Source organism: Mesoplodon mirus, assembly GCF_964341445.2.
Source record: "Mesoplodon mirus genome assembly, chromosome: 2".
Lineage (NCBI taxonomy): Eukaryota > Metazoa > Chordata > Mammalia > Artiodactyla > Ziphiidae > Mesoplodon > Mesoplodon mirus.
The window spans coordinates 173,289,864-173,316,239 of NC_138977.1; the positions used below are offsets into that span (position 1 = coordinate 173,289,864).

Sequence of the window (26,376 nt, forward strand, 5' to 3'; positions counted from 1 at the left end):
TTTTTCTGCCATTTTATTATTTTATGTCTTCTAATGTGATAGTTTCCTTTTGCTTTGTCCTCCCTCTCTTCTGTCCTTTTCCCCTTCTCATTGTATGTTTCTTTACTCTTTTTCCCATCTCCTGCACTGTTTTCCAGTGGAGGTGCCGCTGGCAGTTGTTCTGGCCATTCCTTTGTGTGTGTGGCTGCTCTGTACTTAGCAGGACCTCTTATTGGCCCTGTCACTAAATATCAGCAGCATCCCAGTCACTGGCACAGTCAAAAGCACACGTGCATGTTTCCACATGCCTCCTTCCGTGACATGCCCTCCTACCTGCAAACAGGTGCTGACTAGTTTGGGACCTAGGTCTACCATTTTCCTTCGCTTTATTATCTTTATTTTTCTAACTTAACTTTTAGTTTTATCTTAGTAACATACGTGCATAGTTTAAAAACTCAGATAGTACTGTGAGAGTTATAATACCCAACAACAAAAAAGGTCTTTTATGTCACTCCTCTCTGCTTCTTATTTATTTTCCCCAAAGCCAATGCTTTTGAGTCTTTTCACTTTTTCTAGGATTTACTTTATGTTTCTAAAGAGCATGCCTATACAGCTATTATTTGATGTTCTAGTTGAAAATATAACATATTGACTTTCTATTATGTCAGATTAGATTTTTTTTTTAGGCCTGCTTACAGTATCTGCTCACAAAGCAAACTTTCTCTTCTCCATTTTCTAATGTGAGTATTTGGGAATTAAACAAATTTTGTTTAAATTATCATTTAGTTTTTGCATCACAGTTTTATGTAAATATGTAAATATTGTGTGTAAGTGAGCCTAACATACTATGACTTTCTTTTCTTGTACAGTTTTTATTTTTGCCTGAGAGTTAATACTTTGTTGTTGTTGGCTTCCTATTCTGTGATTCTTTCACTAATTCACCCCACACTGTCTGCCAGAAATGTAAATTACTTCTTGACATGTTCAAACACATCACATACTTCATCCGTTTCTTTTGTTTTTATTTTCTTGGAGACATCCTTCTGGAACCCTCCATCCTCCTGTGCCGTGATAGTGAAATGCGTTTCCACTTGGTATGGTGGTTTTTCTTATCACTTTTGGGGCCCTCATCCCTTCTGAATTAGCTTCAGGCACAGGGCACTGTTTCTAGATCAGGGAATCTTTGCTCCCTACAACCTCAAAGTTTCACATAGAATAGTTATGTCTAATATTCTTAATGAATGTTAGTTGTAAAAATGTATAAATGTTTTCATTTGAAAGTACATCAGGTCACAATTTTTGAATGGCAATTACTTGAATTTTTAACTATGTCTCCTCTTTCTTAAAAAATTTAATTAATTTATTTTCAGCTGCATTGGGTCTTTGCTGCTGCGCGCGGGCGTTCTCTAGTTGCGGCGAGTGGGGGCTACTCTTCGTTGCCATGCGTGGGCTTCTCGTTGTGGTGGCTTCTCTTGTTGTGGAGCATGGGCTCTATGAGCGCGGACTTCAGTAGTTGTGGCACGCGGGCTCAGTAGTTGTGGCTTGCAGGCTCTGGAGTGCAGGCCCAGTAGTTGTGGCTCATGGGCTTAGTTGCTCTGCGGCATGTGGGATCTTCCCGGACCAGGGCTAGAACCCATGTCCCCTGCACTGACAGGTGGATTCTTAACCACTGTGCCACCAGGGAAGTCCTATATATCCTCTTTCAAGTAAAGAATTTGCAATCACTTACAAACAGGGAGACAGCTTTTCCACATTTCTGTGAAGCAATGACATAGCAAACATCAATATTCCTATTTTATGTTAAGCATGCCACACAAAAAGCATTTTCCTAAGCACACACTGTTCCCATATGCCATTCTTGCTACTGGAGAAACAAAAATAAGTGAGTGACACCTGGACCCTGCCTTGACAGAGCTCAAAGTGCAAAGGAGGCAAAAGATGTTTTTAATGTTGACTCGACACTATGTGTTACTTGTCCAGTGTGTACCCTGAGGAGGGTGTGATCGTGAAGAGTTAGAGAATGCTCTTGAGAAGAGGTTGTAAAGTAATGTCATTTTGGGATTTTGAAGGAAAAGTATATATACACACACACACGTCAGACACTTATTTAGTTTTTGCTTGATGTGATTTCCTTTGTGCAGAGGACTGAGGTCTGTATAGATCTATGTCCTCACAAAGGGCATTGTCATGGAAAAAGTGAAAATGACATGACACCATTTGTAATGACGGCTTCTAAACCAGGTAGCTGAGGACCCCACAGACCCAACCATGCAGGTCCAGACACTGAATCTTCATCACAGGCAAGTTTGCAAATATGAGTTACAGTGCTTCCTACATGTGTGCTCTGGCATCAAGAGCTGGCCACAGAAGGAAGAAAAAAGAGCAAATGGTTGCTTTTTGTGTAAATTTTTAGTTAATATTTATTGCATTGAGTCTAGAAGGCTAGAAAACTAACACTTGCTGGACACATACTGTCTGCCACACACTCTGTAGACACTTTGGCTTTGGCTCAGTTGATCTTTATGAGAACCCTACAAAGTGGGTATTATCCTCTCACTTCATATACAGAGAAGTCAAGTAGAGATGGAGCTAAAACTCCTCTATGCCAGCTTTAGAGCCTGTGCTCTTTCCATAATCCTTTGCAGCCTTGGAAGTGTTTGATATTTTGATTTGTAGGTAATGTCAATATTTTACATTTTTTTGTGGGAATCCTTTCTATGTCCTCATATGGTAAGAATTTCAGAGGCAATTTTATTTTCTTCCAAATTACTAAAAAAACAAAATACAGGAATTTGTCATTTTTGCCAAAAATATTGCAACAACCTGCTAATAACTGGTCTTTGGGCTTCTAGTGCCTTCTTTCTGCAATTCACCCCCGCCATTGCCACCGAATTATGCGTTTGCTTTTCCCTTATCAGAGCCACTGTTATAACTCCTACTCATCTTTCAGCACCTGCCTTAAAATGTTTTCTCATGGGCAAGTCTACCTGCCTCCCAATGACGGAAGTAACTCTTGAGTGCTTGCTTCTTGGTTCTCCCGTAGTGCTTTTACATGATTTTAATATAGCTCTTATCTTAATGTAGTCTAAGACTTTATTTGTCTGATATCTACTAGACTGTGAGATCCTCAAAGGAAGGTAGATATGGCAGTTATTATTTGGGAAATGTGTAGAGGTGGAACAAAACATTAATTCACAAAGAAAGATTTCATTTTGTCTAAGACTCACCTAAGCTGTAAGTAATGAAGGAGTTTAAACTGTTGATGTCAATAAGGGTAGGACTGGGGTATCATGTTTTGATAGTCACAGTTATTAGCTATATGATATTGGAAAGTTACTTAATCTTTATACTTTTGTTCTTATTAGTAATAGTAGTACATCTTCTAAGGGTTGTCGTGAGGGGAAGAATGAGATGGCCGATGTAAGTTTTTGATATAGGAGTGATAGAAAGCTAAGGCTCAGTAAATGGCCCTTATTATGAACAATGAAATGTATTATAAGATTTGTTTGTTCAAAAAACAATAGCAGGCTTTGTGCAGTGGCAGTATCGTAGCCAATGATGTTTATCCGAGGCACAATTATTGCTAATTGAAAACTTTTCCCAAAAAACAATAGCCAAAAAGTTTATAATTTATGTGTATAGAATCAAAAATAAAACTGATATCCACATACTCATCATATTTCTAGGACCCCCCTTCAGTACTTTCTCCTATCCCTTTTCCCAGAGGTACCCACTAAGATGAGTTTTGCATTTATTCATTCCTTCCTTTTCTTTATGATTTTAGCATGGGAGACTAGCTAAACAATTTCTTGTTTAGCTTTACATGTTTTGGACATTGTATAAATGGAAATACATTGTGTGTATTTTTTGCTTCTTCCCTCTCAATATTATATTTGGGAAATTTATGCATGTAGATACAGGTGTGGTTCATTCATTCTTACCCCTGTATAGTCTTTCATTGTATGACTATTCCATAGTTTATTCATTCGTTCATTGATTTGTTGTCCTGACAAAGGAAATTTGGGCTGTTTCCAGTGATGGTTTTTGTTGCTGCTTTGCAATCATGGTTATATATGTCTCCTGGTCTACATTTGTAGAAACAGGATATATGGTGGTATGTGAGTTATGGGGTTTTGATATATGTGCTTCTTCAACTCTACTAGATATTTCTTTATTGTTCTCCTACCAGCATTGTATAAACATTCTTGCTTTGCAACAGTCTCTCTAATGCTTGATATTGCCCAACTTTTAAATTTGTGCGAACTGTGTGGTTGTAGAATAGTATGTCATTGTGGTTTTCATTTGCATTTCCCTGTTTTTTAATGATCTCCTATGTGTTTTTAAATATTTACTAGCCATGTTTTTCTCATCCTGTGAAGGAACTATTCACATCTTTTGTCCATTTTTTTTATAATCTTATTGGTCTTTTTAATTGAACTATCCAAATACAAATGTGGATCTGTCTATCTTTGCAGTTCAATCAGTATTTGCTTCATGTATTCTGAATCTCTGTTATTAGGTGAATAAACATTTAAGATTGTAAATCCCCTGAATATATTGACCCCTTTTAATATTATTAAATGGCTTTCCTTATACCTGGTAATATTCTTGCTCTGAAATCTACCCTGGTATTAATATAGCTACTCCAGTTTTCTTTGATTAGTGTTAGCATGGTACATCTTTTTAATCCTGTCACTTTTAACCTTCTTTTGTCTTTATATGTAAAGTGGGTTTCTTATAGTCAGTATATAGCTGAGTCTGGTGTTTTAACTGATCTGATAATCTCTGCCTTTCAATTGGGTTGTTTAGATTCATTCATCTTCAATGATATTATTTACATGGTTAGGTTTAAATCTACCATCTTGCTATTTGTTTTCTATTTGTCTCATCTGTCTTTATTCTCTTTCCCCTCTTTTTATCTCTTTTACAGATTATTTTTTATAATTCCATTATATATTCTTTTGGCTTTTAGCTATAACTTTTATTAAATTTTTAGCTATAAGTCTTGTTTTTTTTCTAATATATGCATTAACTAGATATCACAATATTTTACTATTTTTTGTGATTTAGTTTTTAGTATTTTCTGTTGACCACTATTATGCCTTCTTTTTTTTTTTTTTTTTTTTTTTTGCCGTACGCCAGCCTCTCAATGTTGTGGCCTCTCCCACTGCGGAGCACAGCCTCCGGACGTGCAGGCTCAGTGGCCATGGCTCACGGGCCCAGCCGCTCCACGGCATGTGGGATCCTCCCGGAACGGGGCACGAACCCGTGTCCCCTGCATCAGCAGGCGGACTCTCAACCACTGCGCCACCAGGGAAGCCCGCCTTCTTTATTTTTTAATTAATTATTTTTTAAAAAATTATTTTAGCACTAGCATTTTTTACATTTTATTTATTTATTTATTTATTTATTTATTTATTTATTTATTTATTTTAACATCTTTATTGGAGTATAATTGCTTTACAATGTTGTGTTAGCTTCTGCTGTATAACAAAGTGAATCAGCTATACATATACATATATCCCCTCATCCGCTCCTTCTTTAGCCTCCCTCTCACCCTCTGTATCCTACCCCTCTAGGTGGTCCCAAAGCATCAAACTGATCTCCCTTTGCTATGCAGCTGCTTTCCACTAGCTATCTATTTCACATTTGGTAGTGTATATATGTCAATGCTACTCTCTCACTTCGTCCCAGCTTACCTTTCCCCCTCCCCATGTCCTCAAGTCCATTCTTTACATTTGTCTGCATCTTTATTCCTGTCCTGCCCCTAGGTTCATTAGAACCATTTTTTTTTTTTTTTTTTAGATTTCATATACGTGTGTTAGCATGCCCCAGCATTTAAGAAAAAAATTTTTTTGGCTTTGCCACACGGCACGCGGGATCTTAGTTCCTGGACCAGGAATTGAATCCCTGCCCCTTGTAGTGGAAGTGTGAAGTCTTAACCACTGGACCACCAGGGAAGTCCCTATTATGCTGTCTTTGATTGTAAGCTATTCTGATGTTCCTTTTCAGATTTTTGAAGGAAAAAGCTAATGTTCTTTAGTTATTGAATTCTAACATTATTGGTCAAAGATTGCCGTCTGTATTTCTCCAGCTTTTTGAAATTTATGGCAACTTTATTTATGGACCAATTTGTGCTCAGCTTTCATGATGTTTTTGTTTGAATGAAAACAATGTATATTTTTCAATTGTAGCATTCATTATTGTGCAATGTCATATATATCAATTAGATCAAGTTTGTTAATAAATGCTATCCTTATTCTCTCTTGTTTCAGCTGCTGAGAGAGGTTTTAGTATCAAGGTTATTCTAACCATGTGAAATGAGTTGAAGAATTCTTTCTTACTTTTTGGAATAATTCATGAAAGAGTAGAATTTATTGGTTTTGTTCTTTAAATGTTTGCTAGAACTTGGGTTGATTAAAACCCAAGGTGGAGTTTTGGGTTATGGAGGTGGATTTGTCAAGTTTACATTTCAGTTGTGTCAATTTTTGCTTCACATGTTTTGAAACCAGATTCTTAGATGTGTACATATTTAAAACAGCATTGTTATTATGTGGTGACCCACCTTATCTCTAGTGCTTTTTTTCCCTCCTTGAAGTCCTTTGCTTTTTTGGGGGGTGGATATCTTTCTCTATATTTTGATTTTCAATGTTTTTATATTCTTATGTCTTAGGTGTGTTGGTTAACAGTATATCACTGAATTTAAAAAATATATATATAGTCTGACAATCTCTGTTTTCTATCTGGGGTGTATAGCCCATTGACATATTGTTATAAGTGATTATATATCTTGTCATACCATCTTATTTTATGCTTTTATTTTTCTTATTTCTTTGTTTACTTTTTATTATTTTCCTGCCCTCTTTTAAATGTATTTAGTTTTCCTCATTTAGCATAATGTTTAAGAGCATGGGCTCTGGAATTCAACTGTCTGAGTTAGAATCTCAGCTTTAGTACAAACTGATCTAGGCAAATTAATTTAACCTCTTCATTTCTCAGTTTCCTTACCCAAAAATGGGGATAATAATTGCAGTTACTCATAATATTGTTGCGAAGCATCAATATATATAAAATGCTTAGAACAGAGCCTGGCACAGACTTGATATATATGTGTTGGACTTGTCTTTAAAAATAAATTACATTTTTTTTCTTTAAGTGCTTACTCTAGAAATTTTAACCTGAATATAAAATATAACAAAGTAAAATGTTAATCAATATCTTTAGTCCCCTTCTAGACAGTATATGAATCTGAGAACACTTTAACTCTGATTTCTTACCTTGGTGCTCATATATCTAGATCTATATCTATATATATCTATATATATATATATATATATTCTTTTTTATGGGCCCAGCATTTTAGTTCTATCTAGTTATTCTTTTTAATTCTCACAAACAGACATTTTATTATTGTTTTATACTTTAATAGCTTGTTTAGATTATCCACATATTTAATAATGTCTATTTTTATGCCATCTTTTCTAATGTTTAATATAATTTCTTAAATTCATCTTCATGCTAACTAAAGTTAATATAGCAAAATAATTTAAAGAGTCATAACAAGACTGTTTCAGAAACCATTAATCCCTTGTTCTCTTCCATGTTCCTCTCTCTAGAAGAAATCCCTTTTAATTATTTTGGTTAATCCTTTTGGCATTGACTTCTATATCTTAAATATCATGCTTATATTACTAGTTTTTGAGTTTTTTTCCTCTTGTAGGCATAATCTATTGACTTCTCCCTGTGAAAGATGAAGATTTACCCATCTGTCCACTTTTTCTCCCTCTCCCTTCCCACTTTCACCACCCCCATGCACAATTAGAATGGGAATAATTGCTAAGTTGTTACAAAGTTTCAGTTTTGCTCAATGAAAAGAGTTCCAGAGATGGATGGTGATGATCGCCTAACAATGTGAATGCACTTAATGCCACATAACTGTACCCTTAAACATGGTTGAGGTGGTAAGCTTTATGTGATGTGTATTTTACCCCAATTAGAAATATTCTTGTCAGCTAGAGGGTATACTGAAATGTGTGTAGATTAAATGAAGAAGAGTGGGTGGGATAAAGATGAAACAAGGTTGGCAAAAGTTGGAAACTGCTGAAGCTGAACCAGGGGTACATGGGGCTTCACTGTACTATTGTGCATGTTGACAATTCTCTAGTAAATTTTTTAAAATTTGAAAAAATCAAACTAAATATTCTAGTAGTATAATATTCTTGAAGAAATATTTCCCATAGCCTATGGGAAATAGGCTGTTTTCCCATGGACTGGTTACTCCTTGGGTTTGCTGCACAGCTACATCATTCCACAGATTTCTTCTGCAAGATTCTTCATTTCCTGGATCCTGGATCTTTCTCTTTCTTGTTTTACATCATTGTTTTGGAGAAATTTATCCTCCAGTAATATCCAATGAGAGGAAAAATTTTTTCCAGTGTCCTGTGAGAGCTCGTATGTCTGCTAAAATCTTTTTCCATTCTCACACTTAATTAATGGTTTGAGAGCTGAGTTGTGGTTACAAATATTGAGGAGTAATTTCTCTCCCACAGGCTAGCTGCTTTGTTGTTTCTTAGGCAGAGCTTGTTGTTTATTCTGGCACTGTATGTGAAGACCTTGCATCATCATACCTATGTGAGCATCTTACCACAGGCTTCCCATTTTGGTGAGCTTTAGACTTTGTCTCTTTTCTCCCTTGTCCCACAGGCCATTAAAATGCAAGCTTACATCATCTGGGCTACTCAGATGCTCTCAGGACAAAAGCCTGTATCGCTACTCACTTACGCTTCTGAATTACCTCTCACTCTGATTTTGGGTTCCCTAACATCCTGCCAGATCGATGGCACATTTAACAATACATTTCCCATATTCCATCCGGCAATTGTTGTTTGAAGGATAGCTCAGGATATGTAGTCTGCCTGGAAATGGTAGTCTTGTTCCTCATAAAGAACAATGAACTTTTAATATGTGGACATAATTACATCTTGAGAAGATCCCTAATGAGCAAATGAGTTATTAATATCATTCATTCAGGAAAATTTACATTCAAGTACTAATGAGTACTGGCCACTATATAAATTTTTTTATTTTTTTAAAGGCCACTGTATATTTTTAAATCAAAATTTCACTTATAATGGTTAATTTGCAATTCATATTCTAGTTCTCATAGAAACAATGTTGTTTACCTATGCTTCATCTAGTATACATCTAGAATGAGCTACTCTACATAAGTACATTTTCCTGCTAAATGACATTTACCTCTTGAAATTGTCAAAACTTGTTTTAAGCACTTCAGATGGACTGTTTTCCAAAATGTGTAAGTCACGTTATGCATTTCTTAGGCTTCATAAATTGAGTAGCACGGGCATCAGTTGACTCTCCCTTCATTAGTCAGTCATTATTACTAAAAGCAGTGTGGTCCAATGGAAGGATTTGGACTTCAACATCAGACAGATCTGGAGACACATCTTGGTTCTACTTCTTACTAAGAGTGTGATCTTAGGCAAGTCACAATCAGTGATGTGGCAAAGCCAGCTTGTACTGGCTCACCAGTGCCTACTGTTAAGTTTTCAGCAATTTTATGAGCTAATTCTTAAACACAGCCAGCATTAAAAATTCAATTATATAAACTTATAAGTAAATGATTTATATTAAAAAGGGGTAATAAATACTCAAAATCCTTACTTCCTCAATATTTTACTATGTTTATTATTAGCTATGCCCTTGAAGCTGTTTAGATTTCTTGTATCTGTGTAGAAGAAATACTATATAATGATGTGCCACTGCCCATCTTTTTTGCAACTCTGCCTTCAGTGCTGTCACATTGGTTGCTTGAAATTGGTCATGTGTAAGTATTTATACCACAGATATTGGCAAGTGCTACAAGTCAATATTTGATGTATTGTTTTGTTGGTTGTCTGGACCTAAGAAAGTTATAGAAAAAATATTAATAATACAGAGTAAATGACTGTGTCATGTCTGTAACTGTTACATTGTGAGTAGGACAAAACATTCAAGGAAATATTCTTCCGCTGTTTGAAAACTATTATCCAATTCAGCAAAGAAGCTGCTCATGTCACTAATGAACAAGTGAAATTCTGGTACATCTTTGTTATTTTCCTTTCATTGTGCTTGTTAATTTAAGCAAAGATATCAGTCAACAGTCATGTGAGGACTACTCACATTTGTCAGATTGTATGTTGCAGTTTGGCTCCCGATACAAGAGTTTGGCAAAAATCTAAACAAGACTTGTATGAGAATCAATTGGCTATAAGGAATTTACAGTAAAGAGCATTGCATATTATTGTTTGGAGATGGTGTATTACACATCCTTTATATCAATAAAATTTATAATAAACATATATACATATAGGTGTATACATTTTTAACATATAGCCACTTGTTAATATTTACCAATACACTATGCCCAAACTCTCTGAGATTAAGCTTCTTCATTTATTGTAAATCTATTAACCCAAACTATAAGCACCATGCTTGACCAAAATTGCATTTTAATATTCATACCTATTTCATTCTAAGATTGAATACCAGTATTCTTTTTCTTCTTTCCTCTAAACCCTATATACAGACGTAACTTGAGAGCCATTGGGATGTATAAAACTTTTTGCCTCTATTTGACATGGCTCCAGAGTACAATTTTTTTTTTTTTTTTTTTTGTAGTACACGGGTCTCTCACTGTTGTGGCCTCTCCCATTGCAGAGCACAGGCTCCGGACGCACAGGCTCAGCGGCCATGGCTCACGGGCCCAGCTGCTCCACGGCATGTGGGATCTTCCCGGACCGGGGCACGAACCCGTGTCCCCTGCATCGGCAGGCGGACTCTCAACCACTGTGCCACCAGGTAAGCCCCCAGAGTACAATTTTTAATATTCATGATTTCTTTGTATAGATCTTTAGTACCCTGCCTTGATATCAACTGTCATTTTTGCTTTTGTCAGAGCTCCTTCTTTTAGCAGCCTCTCCTGTCTCCTCATGGTTCTCTCCCATAAGTTATAGCCCAGGTTGTCTTTTTGTTGGTCTGGAGACTACATCTAATCCTATTAGAATCGTGCAAAAAATATGAGTAAGTAAATGCTAAATGAGGATCTAAAAAACTTTTCTATAATTGCTTAAGTCTATTTACTCTAGCTGTGACTTCCTTTCTTACATGAAAGTCATTACGAACTATTTTAGGTATATAAAAAGGATTGTGGATAATGTAATCAACAGCCTCTCATATACCTGTTAGCCAGCTTAAGGAGTGAAACATAAGAGATGCAAAGGGATGGGCTTCCCTGGTGGTGCAGTGGTTGAGATTCCGCCTGCCGATGCAGGGGACATGGGTTCATGCCCTGGTCCGGGAAGATCCCACATGCCGTGGAGCGGCTGGGTCCGTGAGCCATGGCCGCTGAGCCTGCACATCTGGAGCCTGTGCTCTGCAATGGGAGAGGCCACAACAGTGAGAGGCCCGCGTACCGCAAAAACAATAAATAAATTTAAAAAAAAAAAGAGATGCAAAGGGCCCTCAGGCTCCTCCTTGTTTCCCTTTCTCTCCCTTTTCTACCCAAAGGCAACCACCAGCCTGAATTGATCATCCCCAGGCATGCTGTTGTATGTTTACCTCATATGTATATGTTCAGAACATCCATGTTTTGTTTTACATATTTTGCATAAAACATGATAAAAGTACTGTATATACTCTTTTTAAAATTAATAACCTTTATATTTTAGAACAATTTTAGATTTATAGAAAAATTGAGCAGAAAGTACAGAGTTCTCATATATCACATTCCTCCAATTTCCCCTACTGTTAACATCTAGCATTAGTGTGGGACGTTGGTTACAAATGATGGGCGAATATTGATACATTATTATTAAATAAAGTTCATAGTTTATGGGTTTTGTATGTATGATGTCATGTATCCACTATTACAGTATCATACAGTTCACCCATGAACAAGTCAGGGTTAGGGGAGCAGACCCACAGCACAGTGGAAAATCCGTATACAGTTTTAGTAGTTTCACTTCCTTAAAAATCTCCTGTGCTCCATGTATTCATTCCTGTATACATTCTTTTGAATCTTGATTTTTCGTTGTTGTTTAATATTATAGTTTCTAGGATGTCTTAGTCCATTTGGATGGGTCTAACAAAATACCATAGACTAGGGGGTTTATAAGCAACAAACATTTATTCTTCACAGTTCTGGATGCTGGATATTGGGGATTAGGGCGCCAGCATGGCCAGGTGAGGGCCCTCTTCCACATTACAGACTTCTTGTATCCTCATGGGGCAGAAGGAGCTAGGGAACCTGGTGGGGTCTCCTTTTAGGAGCACTAATCTCATTCAGGAGGGCTCCACTCTTATGACTTAAGCACCTCCCAAAGGCCGCACTTCCTAATACCATCACATTAGGTGTTAGGATTTCAGCCTCTGGATTTGAGGGGACACAGACATTCAGACCAGAGCAGAGGGGTATGTATGCTCTGATTCATTCACTTCAACAGCTGATTAGTGTTTCCTCTCTATGGATATACCCAAAATTAATGATCCGTTCTATTGTTGATAGGAAATAGGTTGTTTCCAGGATTTTGTTATTACAGAAAACTCTGCCTCAATAATCTCATATAATCTCTTTGTGAAAATACATGAGCGTTCCTCTAACATATGCCCTTAGAAGTAGAATTAGGGAGTCATGAGATTTTTAACATTACTCCTTTATACCATAAAATGGATTCTGACTACCATTTTAAACAAAATTTCTATGTGAACAGGGATTTCAAATCTAATGTAATTTTTTACCTTCTGTCCCTTTAATGTGTGGCACTCTCTCTTACCTCTGGGCTTATTCTGACCCTGGCTCCTCTTTTTAAAAATTTCCCCCCCACTCCCACCTCTGAGAAATTCACCTTGGTGAGTCAACATTTCCTTTAGATTTCAGTCTAGAAGCCATTTCTCTAAGAGGCTTCGGACTCCTGCCCACATCTGGATAAACGCCCCTCCCTGGCTCTCATGAAACGGTCCTTACGTTGGCTGTTTTATAATCGCGTGTAAGTTCTCCAAGGACCTGAGGCACAGCAGAGTTCACCATGATAGCCACCGTGCTTAGCATAGAGCCTGACACATTGCATTTGCTGAATTAAGAGAGGTATGAAGGAATGAGTGTAGGATACCAATATCATCCCAACCATGGCAAAAACTAATCTCCTCTCCACAATAGTTGACTAGACCATCTCAGGCTCCATGGTCAGATGACAGGAGGATAGGGTTCAGGTGTCAAGGGTCAAAGATAATGTCCCAAGACTGCTTTGTGCACAAAAAGGACAAGGCATGTCAGTCATGGCCAGGAGAAATGTTCACAAGGAGTAGATGTTTTCAATTCAGACACTCATGAGCTGAGCCCTGCCTCTGTCTACCAGCTGGGAGATCTTCAGATAATGAACCGTGAAAGCCTGCTATGCCACGGCATTATGCAACAATTTTTCATTTGCCACCAGTCAGCTTCAGGGATCAAGGACAGCTGAACACATAACCCACTCATGCATGTTATTTTAAAGGCATATTTTAAAGTTATCAATATGACACATTGAGTTAATGAGGGATGTTCTTTGGGTGACAAATATTTACATTCCACATATGCCTCTTGATGTCAAGAGTGTAACTGTTTCATTTTCTTCTTTTTCTCAGGAGGCTGGGATACAGATGGAAAAGGCCCTTGTGTCTGGGACACATTCACCCATCAGGGAAGAGACAGAGTTTTCAAGAACCAGACTGGCGATATAGCTTGTGGCAGCTACACTCTGTGGGAGGAAGATTTGAAATGTATCAAACAGCTTGGATTGACTCATTACCGCTTCTCTCTTTCCTGGTCACGTCTGTTACCTGATGGGACGACAGGTTTCATCAACCAGAAAGGCAAGTGTTTCTTAAAAATAGAAGGTTGCAGCTTTAATTCAAGGTTATTGCTGCAGCCTGGCATAATTAATCCAGGATGCTATTCTGCAGTGTAGCTTTGAAATTGCAAGTTTTTAGAGTGATTATAGGATAAATTTTTTGAAATGGGTTTGCATTAGCTTTCTCAGGACTATTCTGGCTTCCCTCAACTGGAGATCTTTGTTGGGAGGGGTGGAAATAGATGGGCAGGAAGGGGGTTGGAATAAGTGTTTTATTTATGCAAGAGGTTATTTGACTGTTGACCTGAAGGTGAATTTCCAAGAGTTGTGTATAAACGATTTTCAGTTGTGTTATGCTGTGATGAGTCATGAAGAGCCTTGCGGAACTTGAGAAGGTTCTGAGCATTTCAATTGAAGCTGAATTAGTGGAGCTAATTAACTAGCACAGAGGTTAGCACCAGAGCCCCTGGAATCTGTTTACTTGGGATTAAGTGCCAGCGACGTCACACTATCTATGTAAGCATCCCCTGAGCATGGCTTGGTGCCTCAGTTTCCCCATGAATAGAAAGGGACACTGTAATAGCTCCTACTTCAGAGCGTTGTTGGAAGATTAAATGAAATAATCTTTTAAAGTGCTTTACACAGTAGTAGCTGGTATAGCGTAAAAGCATTCAGTAAGTGTTAGTTATTATTCATATTATGCCTTGTAATGAAAAAGACTACTGTCCTATTTCAAAGCCTATTATTTATAAGGCATTTTACATACATTTTCTCTAAACCCCACAAATCAATGAGGAAGATATAAGTATCACATTTCACAGAGGTGCATGTTCAAATCCAGATATTTTGTAAATTTGTATTTTTTGGTGGATCTGGAATTTAAGCCTAAGGTCTGGCTAGCTCCTTCCACACAACAGGGTTGGCAGACTATGACCTGAGGCCAAACTTGGCCTGATTCCTATTTTTTAAAAATAAAGTTTTATTGCAATACAACCGTGCCCATTCATTACGTATAGTTGGTTGCTTTCCCAATGTAATGGTAGAATTGAATAGTTGGGGCAAAGACTGTACAGCGTGCAAAGCCTGAAATGTTTACTGTGTGGTCTTTTATAGGAAAAGCTTTGTAACCCCTGCATCACAATTTAAAGACTTCTTAATAAAGAACCGTTATGGCTCCTTTGTTCTGGAAAATATTTCACATTACTCCCAGGGTTGGGACTAGGTGAGGCAAGGAGGGAACTAACGTGGAAAATTTGAGAGGCATGTACTTTCAGCATCTCACAACTGCAAGGTTGTGTGTGAAGTCACCTGCTTGCCTTGCTGCACTTCCAGCCCAAAGGGCTGACATAGATATTGAGGGGTTCTTTTTGAGTAAGTTATCTGATTTCCTACGTAGTAAGAACAACCTGTGATAACAGTTCCTAGGTGGACTTGTGCACTTGCACTGTAAGGTGGGGAAATCTCTGCATTGTGAAATGGAACCACAATTTATGCACTCACCCGTAGCACATGGCCTTAAAGTAGCCTCCCCCAGATAAGGACAATGCAAGATTAGCAGGTTCATGACTTGATTCTAAAGACATTAGCCTCTTTTTTTTAACCACTCTTGGTTGAAGGTCTACTTTCTTGGCATCACCTGCCAGTTTTATTTTTTGACTTTGAGCCACATCCAAAAACTCTCTCTCTCACACATGCAGTGCTGGGAGAATCAGCTGAGAGCCAAGGGTAGCTGTGTATTCCCATGGACTATGTCAGAAATTTAGAGCAAACTCCCCAACTGAGCATTCCTTAATGTGCCACACCCCTGGATCACTGCCCTTGTAACCCACACTCTGGGACTGATGCTGAGCCCTTGTCCATGATCAGTGGGTCTCTTTTCCTAGACTTGTGAGACTGATGGGTCTGGAGAAGCACTAAGGCAGCCATTGGGTCCAATTTCTTTACTTATATTGAATACTTTTGAAATCTGTTCATTCATTCAACAACTATTTATTGAGTCTCTACTAAATTTCTGGGATTGTCCCAGGATTTGGGGGATCCAGAGATAAATTAGATAGATAAGGCCCTTATTATCAGGGGACTTGTATTCAAGTGGAGTTGATCTGCATACAAACAAGCAAATAAAATAATTTCTTTTTTTTAATATGAACACATAAATTTATAATTTTTAATTGAAGTAGATTTACAGTGTTGTGTTAGATACACAGCAAAGTGATTCAGTTATACGTATATATCTATTTTTTCAGATTAATTTCCCTTATAGGTTAGGATAAAATATTGAGTATAGTTCTCTGTGCTTCACAGTAGGTATTTGTTGGTTATCTGTTTTATATATAGTAGTGTGTATATGTTAATCCCAAACTCCTAATTTATCCTTCCCCCCTACAAATAAAATAATATCAATAAGCATGCCAATAACACAAAGTTAAGTGATACCGACTTGCCCAAGTGAATCCCTTTCAGAACATACATCTTCCACAATCGTGTTGCCCCATCACATTTCCCTCTCTGATCAGCCAGTCTTCCTTGGACTTCTTCATGTTTCCTCCCAGCCTTTAGTTGATTATAGGTAGAAAGTAATGAAACTTATTTTGGTTTAAAGTTATTTAGGATATTATTATTCCTGATCTTCTCCCAATCCTTATTTATTGTCAATGTACTAAAAATAACTTTTCTTATGCTTTCTTTTATTTTTATCCTAGGAATTGATTATTATAACAAGATCATTGATGATTTGTTAACAAATGGGGTCACGCCCATAGTGACCCTCTATCACTTTGATTTGCCTCAGGCCTTGGAAGACCAAGGAGGTTGGTTGTCAGAGGCAATCGTTGAACCCTTCGACAAATATGCCCAGTTTTGCTTCAGTACATTTGGGGATCGAGTCAAGCAGTGGATCACTATAAATGAGCCTAATGTTTTTGCCCTGCTGGCATATGAGTTTGGTGCATTTCCTCCTGGTGTGCCTTACGTTGGAACTAAAGTTTATCAGGCAGCTCATAATTTGATTTAAGCTCATGCCAGATCCTGGCACAGCTATGAATCTTTATTCTGAAAAGAGCAGAAAGGTATGGTGTCTCTCTCAATTTTTGCTGGCTGGGTGGAACCAGCAGATCCCAACTCAGTGTCTGACCAGGAAACAGCTAAAAGAGACATGGCTTTCCAATTGGATTTCTTTGCTAAGCCCATATTTATTGACGCCGATTATCCTGAAGTTGTCAAGTCGCAGGTTGCCCTCACGAGTAAAAAGCAAGGTTATCCTTCGTCCAGGCTTCCAGAATTTACAGAAGAAGAGAATAAAATGATCAAAGGCACTGCTCATTTCTTTGCTGTGCAGAATTATACGATTTGCTGAGTCAAGTACCAGGAGAACAAGAAAGGAGAACTGGGTTTACTCCAGGATGAGGAAGTTGAAGTTTTTCCAGACCCATCTTGTATAAGTTTGGCTTGGGTCTATGTGGTGCCATGGGGAATACGTAAACTACTGAAATACATTGAGGTAAATGCACCTTTTGTTTGCGTCCATGTGTATTCAAACATGGGAAGATGGGAAGACGGGCACATGTCTGTGTGTATAAGAACCCGAACAAAGAATGATTTAGGCAATAGCATATACATTTGTTGGCCTGGGAAGAGATGATTAGGATTTAAGTCGATGGGGGTTAACTAGCTGATAAAGGGCTTCAAAGCTATTATTAAACTTAGGATTAAATTAAATGCTAAATTAAATTAAATTCAGTTGTGGCTACAGTAGCTTGGACATATTTTTCAGGCTGGGGTCACAACTGGAATTACTAAAAGGGATAATAAGGGTTGAAATAGCTGGATCCTTTTTGGGTCTCTGTTACACTGGATGGCATCCAGGTAGCTGAAATTAAAAATTTTAAGTTATCAGTTTTTAGGATCCCTGCTGTGTTGGGGGGATAGAGGCTGTAGCTGCTGGGAGGGACCAAGGGGTTAAGGAGAAATGATAGTCAGCAGATGCTGATGGAAGAAAGATACTTCTGTCTTCTCATTATAACAAAAGTCATTTGACTGTCTTCATGGATATTTGCACAGTTTTTCTTTTCCATCGTTAGTTATAGAAGGTCAGCACGCAGAACATTAAGTTAATAGGGTCAGTGCAATTTGATGAAAACTAGTTTTGGGGTTGTAGTTTAGAGAAGGTAGAGGGGAATGCACCTGATATAATGAGCTTTTTTTTTTTTTTTTTTTTTAAACATCTGTCTGGAATAAAACTTCTGCTTTCTTGTTCCAGGATATGTATAATAACCCTGTAATTTACATCACAGAGAATGGATTTCCCCAGGGTGACCCGACATCTTTTGATGATGCTCAGCGCTAGGAGTATTTCAGACAGACGTTTCAGGAACTGTTCAAAGGTACCATTTGAAATGATGAAAGATCAATTGTGCAAGCTTAATATAATTTTCCCATGTGCCTATTTGCATTCAGCAAAGACCAATGATTTTGAAAGCTGAAATTCATGTAAATCAGTGTAAAGCCATGTAATTAAGAGAGAGGGGAGAAAAAAAGTATTTAGGAAAGCGGAAGGTGAGGATTTTGGTCTAGCTTCAACCTGCTGAAATTTAAGCAAGTAAAAAGCGACTGTCTTCCACATTTTGTGACTCCTGGGTGAAGGTGACATGAATAGAAGGAGTGGTGGCTGTTGGGAGAGAACCTCAGTTATTACAAAAAGATCAGCTGTGACCAACTAGAGCATGTTTATTTGCATATTTTAATATCCTAACTACCAAGAAATGAATTGACAGAATTCTTAAAGGACCAAAATTAAGTATTTGTTAAATAAACTTTAAAGGGGAATGTATCTTCAATCAATGCATGTTTCATTTAAACTGTTACCAAGCAGCAGAAACAGGTTTTTTTTTGTCATATAGAATCTGTGAATTTTGTTTCAAGACAATATTATTATTCTGGTATCTCCTTTTCCCTGATGGGATTCTTTTCATATTTGAAAACAAATGTGAAGGAATAATCTTTAACTGGTAACACACATTTCTACCCCAGTTAATTTCTCCCTTTTAGCTACCACTTGGAACACTGTTGCTTCGTAAATTTAATTTCTCCTCCCTATAAAGGAATAATATCATAGCAACAAAATTCAATGCAAAATTAGATTTACAATTTCCTTTTTTTTAACCATGATAGGCACAGTTATTTCTCATCATTCTGTTTGAGAGGTCCTGGAATGATTCTTTCCAAAATAAATCAGTAACATATTGGAATCAGCCAGAAGGAATTCTGGAAAGTGACATAAAGTGATTTCTTTCCCAAACCTAAAATATATTGACTCAGTCCCTCACCTGGGCCTGGAGTTTATTGACAGAGGGCAATTGGATTCCTACAAATTGATCCAAGCAAAATCATTTTTTTGTGTTACAGACAAAACGGATTCATCCTCTGTATGGGAATTCCCCATCTGATAAGAAAAAGAAATCTCTAGGTTTCTGAGATTCTCCCCACTTCTCCCTATAAATGACCCTATTCATAGTTAATACACTGATGTTCCCAGCTTCACCCCAAGAGGCAAGTAGGCTAGTTACCATCATAAGATTTATGGATGCCATAGGGACCACAAACGACTCGTCCAAGATTGTTCTGTGCATGTTAGGGAAAAGAGAGAAAAAATAGAAATTGGCTTTCTTCATTCCCAGCTTGGTGCTCTGTTTAGTGCTAACATAAGGACATTTCATTGCTCTCTGAAATTGTTTCAAGTGCTTTATACAGTCCCTTAGATCTTTAAGACCCTCAAACTAAGACAAGTTAAAAATAGAAAAGTTACTGAAGGCAAGAGTAGAAAATGTGAGAAGGTTTGGTTTGTGAGCGACCGGAGAGAAGAATAGGGTTAGGAACAAAATCCTAGTTTTGAACTTGTTGAATTTCTATTGTACTTTTGAATTGATGTAAAAAGTATCACATACTTAAACCATTAATTTTTCACAGCATCTACAATCTCTTCTGATTCTTAACATTAGATAATTTGTATTCAGTGTAATTAACACACAATATTCTATTTATTTTGATTTAAAAAAAATATGTAGCCTTCCAAAATGTGCAGAAATGTACACATTGACCAAAAACCCTATATTAAGTGTATTTTCTGGACTGGGTATAGTGATAGCTATTTTCCATATGTTGTTGTAGTGGACAACAATTTTTTCATCTGCAGTGAAACTTTCTTTTCTAGTAACGAATCCATTTTTTTCTATGAAATACCCACCTCCCCCCATCCTTAGACTTACCATACCGAGGGCCATGTAAGTAGAATAAAATACTTCTGTTTGTCAATAGATAATTGATTGGTCTAGATATAGGCACATGACATGAGCTGGGCCAATCCCAGTTCTTCCCTAGGATTTAAAACTTGGACCAATCAGTTTGTTTGTCTCATAGCTTGGATTGACCTTGGCAGGCCATTGGTGGCTATGCCTTGCCATATAAAGCTTAGGGGTAGTGAGAAGGTGAGCTGTAGGTGCCCCAAGGGAAATGGAGACAAGAAACAGGGAGAGATTCAGGAGGGCACTTGCACCTCTAATTCCAGTTTTTATTCAGAGCCAGTTGCATGCATGTTCTTGAGAAACATTACTTTTACTTACAACTAAGTGCTCTTTCTGCTTCATCTGCTTCTGACTGGATTTCTATCACTTGGAACAAAGAAAGTCTTAATTGATGCCATCATCTCATTTTATTTTCAAAACAGTGAGATGAGGTTATTGCTCCTAATTTACAGATGAGCAAACTGAGTTTCAAAGAAGCTAAGTCATTTGCTCAAGATCACAAAGTTACTAAGTAGTATTTACTAGAACAAGGCAGAATGTGTATATTATTATTATTATTACCACTACTGTTGGTATTGGGCTTTCTGACTCAGAGTGCTTGCTTGTCCCACCACACTTCTCCAAACTTTTCCTCACCTTTGGTGCCCTGGGCTTGCACAGATTCTTTGAAAGTGCTTCATGCTGCTTCTGCAACAGCCGACAGGTCCTACGACCTTGGACAAAACTCAGACACCCTGTATCTTGCCTGTTGTCAGAGGCACAGAGCTGAAGTTACTGATTGATTTCCTGAGACTGCCCCAAGGTAGCGCCAGTGATCTTGGTTGGTGAGAACCTTACTAGTAAGAAGCACCTTGTGCGCAATTAAAAATAATAACAGACCGAGGAAGACATTTGTGGGAAGCGCTGCAGGTGGGAGCCCTCCAGAACCCAGGGAGTCCATAGATGGACTATGGCTTTGTGATTCCCATGAAAAAAGCCCTCCCTCCAACATCACACATCGGACAGGCACATAATGACACCATAGTTGGATCAATGGCGGTGTCTGCCTGGAGGTCTTACTAATCTCTTCAGGTAAAATCCCACAACAGTTAATTGAGCAGTAAAAAGAAAGCTAATGTTTTTGTTTCCTTTGGGGAAAGAAAAAAAAAAAGAGGAAAAATGTCATTTCAAGAAAAAGAAATCAGCTAACACCTTTTTAATCATTGCATTATTTAAATGCCTTTAAAGAGATTGTGTTTTAATTAATGCAGATATAGATGAGAGAAAAACAACACAGTGGAGACAAAAACACTGTAAATAACATAGAACTAGGCTTGCATTCCAGTTCCAGTTATTCAAGGACGGGCAAAAGGTTCAAGCTACCAAACTCTCAGTTTGTTCAGCAATAAAAATGGGATAACACTTTCCCTGGCAGAGTTGTTGAAAAGATTTTGTTTAATAAGCTATTGTGTTAAACACCCCAAGCAATTGTCTGGCACATGGTAGGCCCTCAACAAATGGTATAATTATTATTATTACAAAATATGCATTTTTAATAACATATTTATCACCCTAAGTTATTTTCCTTATTATTTAAGAAATAGAATACCAAGACATTAAAAAAAATTCCATTCCCCCTCAAGTCTCTAAGTTATGGCAGCACATTCCCCCATGTCTGCAATTTTCTCCATCATTCTTTTTGGGAAACCTCTGAATGGGTGTTGTAACATTGGCCCTCTGGCTATTTATGATTGAACCCTGTGGAGGACAAAGCAGCCAGGACCTCCCTCCATTCGTTATTCCTTTGGAGAGGTTGCCAGGTTATGTGAAAAATCAAATCATTGCAGCAGAAACAACTGTCAATCAACTGGGTACCTGGAATTGTTCTGCCACAGGAATTTGGGAAAAGCTCAGGGAGCAGTAATCTTCAAAGAGTTAGGCTTTTCTCACATGATAGGAATCTTTATTATATTCATAAAATTTACACCAGTCCTTGCTGCTCTGGAGCCAGCAGGCAAGTTTAAGTTCGTATGTAATCACACACAAAGGGATACCTCAATAATCTGAATGTTGTTGAGCAGGTGAGAAAGTGTGAGAAATCAGGGGAAGTTATTCTCAATGGGCGATACTTGACCCATGACCTAAACTCTCCTAAAAGGGGATTCCAGTTGGGTTCAACCTGCTCCTCACACCTACTGAATATATGCCTGTTCTTGGCTTGGTTCCCAATCTTTCCTCAACTGGAATGTCATGGTCTTTGCCTTCCTCCTGGCCCAGTCCTGTTTGGAGTAGATCAACTAGCTTGAAGTCAGGCAAGACATGGGTTTGAAATTTAGTTCTTCCACTTACAAGTTCAATAATTTGGAGAAAAGTCTTAAGCAAACAATACTTCAGCCATCTAATTTTCAAAATGGGGATAATAAGAAAATCTGTCTTCTAAAACATGGTGTAAAATGAACAAGATAATGCGTATAAAGCCTACATACAGAGTCTGGTATAAGAAAGATTCCATAATGATGGTTAGTTTTGGGGGGCATCTCTGAGCCCTCTGAGAGTTGGAGCTGTGTCTTTTTTATAATTATATCTTCAGCCCAGAGCACCGTTTCTGTCATGTAGTAGCTTTCTACACGTTTGTTGAATTTGGTTGTTTCTGTCGGGGAAGAGTTAGTCAATGGATAATGAGAAATAAATGATGAAATGATTGGGAACTGTATTTTCTTTCCCTAAAGAAATATACCCCACACAGGAAAAAAAAAATGCAGCCTTCTGGAAAGTTTCTGAGCCAGCCCAACTTTCCAGTGAGATCCATGCCTGAGTTAGCACAGTAGTAGATGATTGCAGAGAAGATTTGTTAATGACCAGCTTTAGGCTTTTAATGACAAAACTCCTCAGCAAGATGTCATCAAATTTATTGAAGACTTCACTGAAAGTGTTGAAGCTGATGCATTGTAACAAGAAGGTTATAAATCTTGCAGCTTGCGTATACCACCAAGACAGGATGCTGAGCGCAGAATCACCCTGCTGTTGTCTGTCAGCATTCTCCCTCCCTCACTTCCCATGGAGAACCAGGAAAGGAGAAATACATCCATTTCTGAAAGTGGTGCAGACCTGGCAGCCACCTGCCTATGTCAGTTTCAGACCACAGAGGCCCATTTAACTGGACAAAATGTGTTAAGCACCTGTGTTTTTCTAAATGTGCATTTAAAAAATCCTAAGAATTAGGGAAAGATCTCAAAGTTTGACACATTGACCTTTTGAAAAAATGAACCTATTAAAAATCCATTGCAAGCTCAGAATAGAGACTCAGTTACTTGAATATAGAGTATCACTCCATGTCTATTGTTTTATTGCTTCTCAAAGTAAACCTTTGTCAACGTAGGCCTATGGAGCAGTTCATCTCATAGCTCACGGAGAACTCACAGCTTTGGGGACGTGTGGGGTGGAATGTCGGATGAACTTAATACTGTTGCTCCTGGCTGGACTGGATGGAGCTAGCGAAGAGGAGTCAAGATCGGAATAGAGAAGGAAGAATGAAATTCAAAGGCCGTGCACAAGAATTGTTTGTGTGTGCTAGTGTACGGACTTGTAGCATTTGAAAAGTCATGAAGAAAACAATTTCCAATATATCTGTATCCCACCAACCTACATATTCAGACCACACATAAACTCAGACAGCCAAAGATTACAGAGTAAACCTTAAACAGAGATATGCCAGATCACCTTCCCCTATTGCTTCTCCCCTACTTCTCCCCAAATTTCAGTAGCATACTTACCTTTGTCTTCCATTCTCCCATATGAAGGGTGGCAGAGTAGAAAGTCTGAAGGGTCTGAAGAGTGCAGACTAAGTCCTGGGTTCTGGTGGTGTGCCCTTGGGGAAGTTCTCATTAGGACTCTCTGAATGTCAACCTCCTCACCTGTTAAATGGGACAGATGCTAATTGCCATCCTGCCTAACCCAAAGTCAGTTGTGAAAATAAAATAATTTATGTATATATATGTCCTGAGCACCTTAAAATGTTAGATATTATTCTCATATTTGATATAGTTACTTTATACCTTTAAGGATATCATCACTCTGGCCAAAAATACATAATCTGGACCTTAGTGTTCTCCACTGCAAAGGGAAGTGTTTGGTGCCCGTTATCCAGATCCTGTCAACATTTACAATTCTCATATTCTATGGTTTTCAGTTTCCTGCACGTTTCTGAAGGGCTATGACAGTGGGATCAGATTAGGGGTTTGAGAGAACGTGTTCTATGACCAAGTGACTGGTGTGGTGCTTGGCAAAGCTCAGAATCAAACACACACAAACACACACACACACACACACACACACACACACACAGACACTGCTGTTGCTGAAATACTTCACCAGACTTATCCAGGTGAGGCCCATACTGATGTGATCGGGAACATACACCATTTAACAGGCACACCCTCTTAGAAACATAGAACCTGTTGCATCTGCTTCCTGGGAACAGGTTTCATGGAGTTGCCCATTTGAGAAGCAGCTCAATCACACATCTGCCCTTGTGCTTCCTGATTAGAAACCATTCTTTATCTTCTATTTCTATAACATTCTAATACATATGCTCTGCCCCCACAGATGGACATTCCCTTAGGCTTCTTTTTAATTCAGTCCCAACTGTTTTGAGGAGATAATTACTTAAGGTTCTCCACCACATCAGACCCAGTGAATTTTAATACTACTATACAGCCTTTAAAAAATTTATTTAGATGATTCCAAACTCATCCTCCATTTTTAGAACAATCTGTCCAGTAGTTTTTGTGTTGATGTAGCAGCAAACAGAAGTGCAGTTGTATTTTTATAACTGTAAAACAGACCTGTAAAATAATCAAAGCATAATTTATCTGAAGAAAATCTATTTTTCCAGTATAAAGAGTAGACTCAATAGAATCTTGAAAAAGGGGCAAAAATAAGGATTTGATAATGCTTTTTAAAATGAAGTATAATTGAGATATAACACTGTATAAGTTTAAGGTATACAACATGTTGATTTGATACATTTATATATTATGATATATATTATAATATCACCACCTTAGTGTTAACTAAAACCTCTAATATGTTACAGAGTTATTATTTCCTTTTTTTTTTGGCAGTAGGAACAATTAAGATCTAGTCTCTTAGCAACTTTGCAGTTTATAATACAGTATTGCTGACTATAATCACTATACTGTGCATTAGCTCTCCAGAACTTACCTATTTATCTATTAGTTCATAGTTTGTACCCTTAAACAACATCTCCCTCCACCCCCAGCCTCTGGTAACTACCATTATACTCTCTGTTTTTACAAGTTTGGCTTTTTTAGATTCCACATATAAGTGATTTTATACAATATTTGTATTTTTCTGTCTGACTTTTCACTTTGCATAATGCCCTCAAGTTCCAGCCATGTTGCAAATGGCAGGATTACTTTTCCTTCTTCTCGTGGCAGAATAATAGACCGCTGGGTGTTTGTGTGTGTGTGTGTGTGTGTGTGTGTGTATGTATGTATATATCAAAACTTCATTATTATACATTCATCTGTAGATCTGTTGATCATTTGTTGATGGACACTTAGGTTGTTTCCATATCTTGGTTATTGTCAATAATGCTGCAATAAACATAGGAGTTCACATATCTCTTGACTATCATCAAGAAGACTAGAGATAATTATTGGTGAGGATGTCGGGATAAAATAACTCTTGTACACTGTTGGTAGGAATGTAAATTGATTCAGCCACCATGGAAAACAGTATGGAGGTTCCTGAAAAAATTAAAAATAGAACTACTATATGATACAGCAAAATCCACTTCTGGGTATATATCCAAAGGAAATGGAAACAGGAGTTTGAAGAGTTGATGACTTTTTTCACCTGTCTGGGGAGAGAGCAATACTGGAATATTCAGGTGTTGAGAGGAGGGCTATTGGAGTTGAGAGAAGGTGAGCATCTCAGGTTTTCCCCAGGTGAAGTTGTCCTCAATTGACTCTCTACATAAGCTCTTATTTTCTGATCTCCAAAATAAACTGATTACCACCTGGCCTCTTAGTTATCTAAGAACCTGCTTTGGGGCAAGGCTAGTAGAATTTCTCTTAGTGTGATTGGCAGGGATTGCCTGGATAACTGTGTTAAGATGGATTCTGTTGGACAGCTGTGGGCTCTTGGAAGAGGGAGAAGTGGATGGCCAGGTGTTAGTCATTCCTACTCAGGAAACTCAGGAAACTTGG

The 26,376-nt window shown here is 37.8% G+C and overlaps 1 pseudogene across 1 annotated transcript in view; it reads left to right on the plus strand.

The window, feature by feature from the left end:
• Positions 1–26,376, plus strand: part of LOC309792785 (cytosolic beta-glucosidase-like) — a 157,798-nt pseudogene that overhangs the window by 40,224 nt on the left and 91,198 nt on the right. The window contains exons 2-4 of the transcript in view: positions 13,660–13,887; positions 16,568–17,364; positions 18,124–18,247. The product of the transcript in view is annotated as a cytosolic beta-glucosidase-like (transcript). The remainder of the gene's footprint in view (positions 1–13,659; positions 13,888–16,567; positions 17,365–18,123; positions 18,248–26,376) is intronic.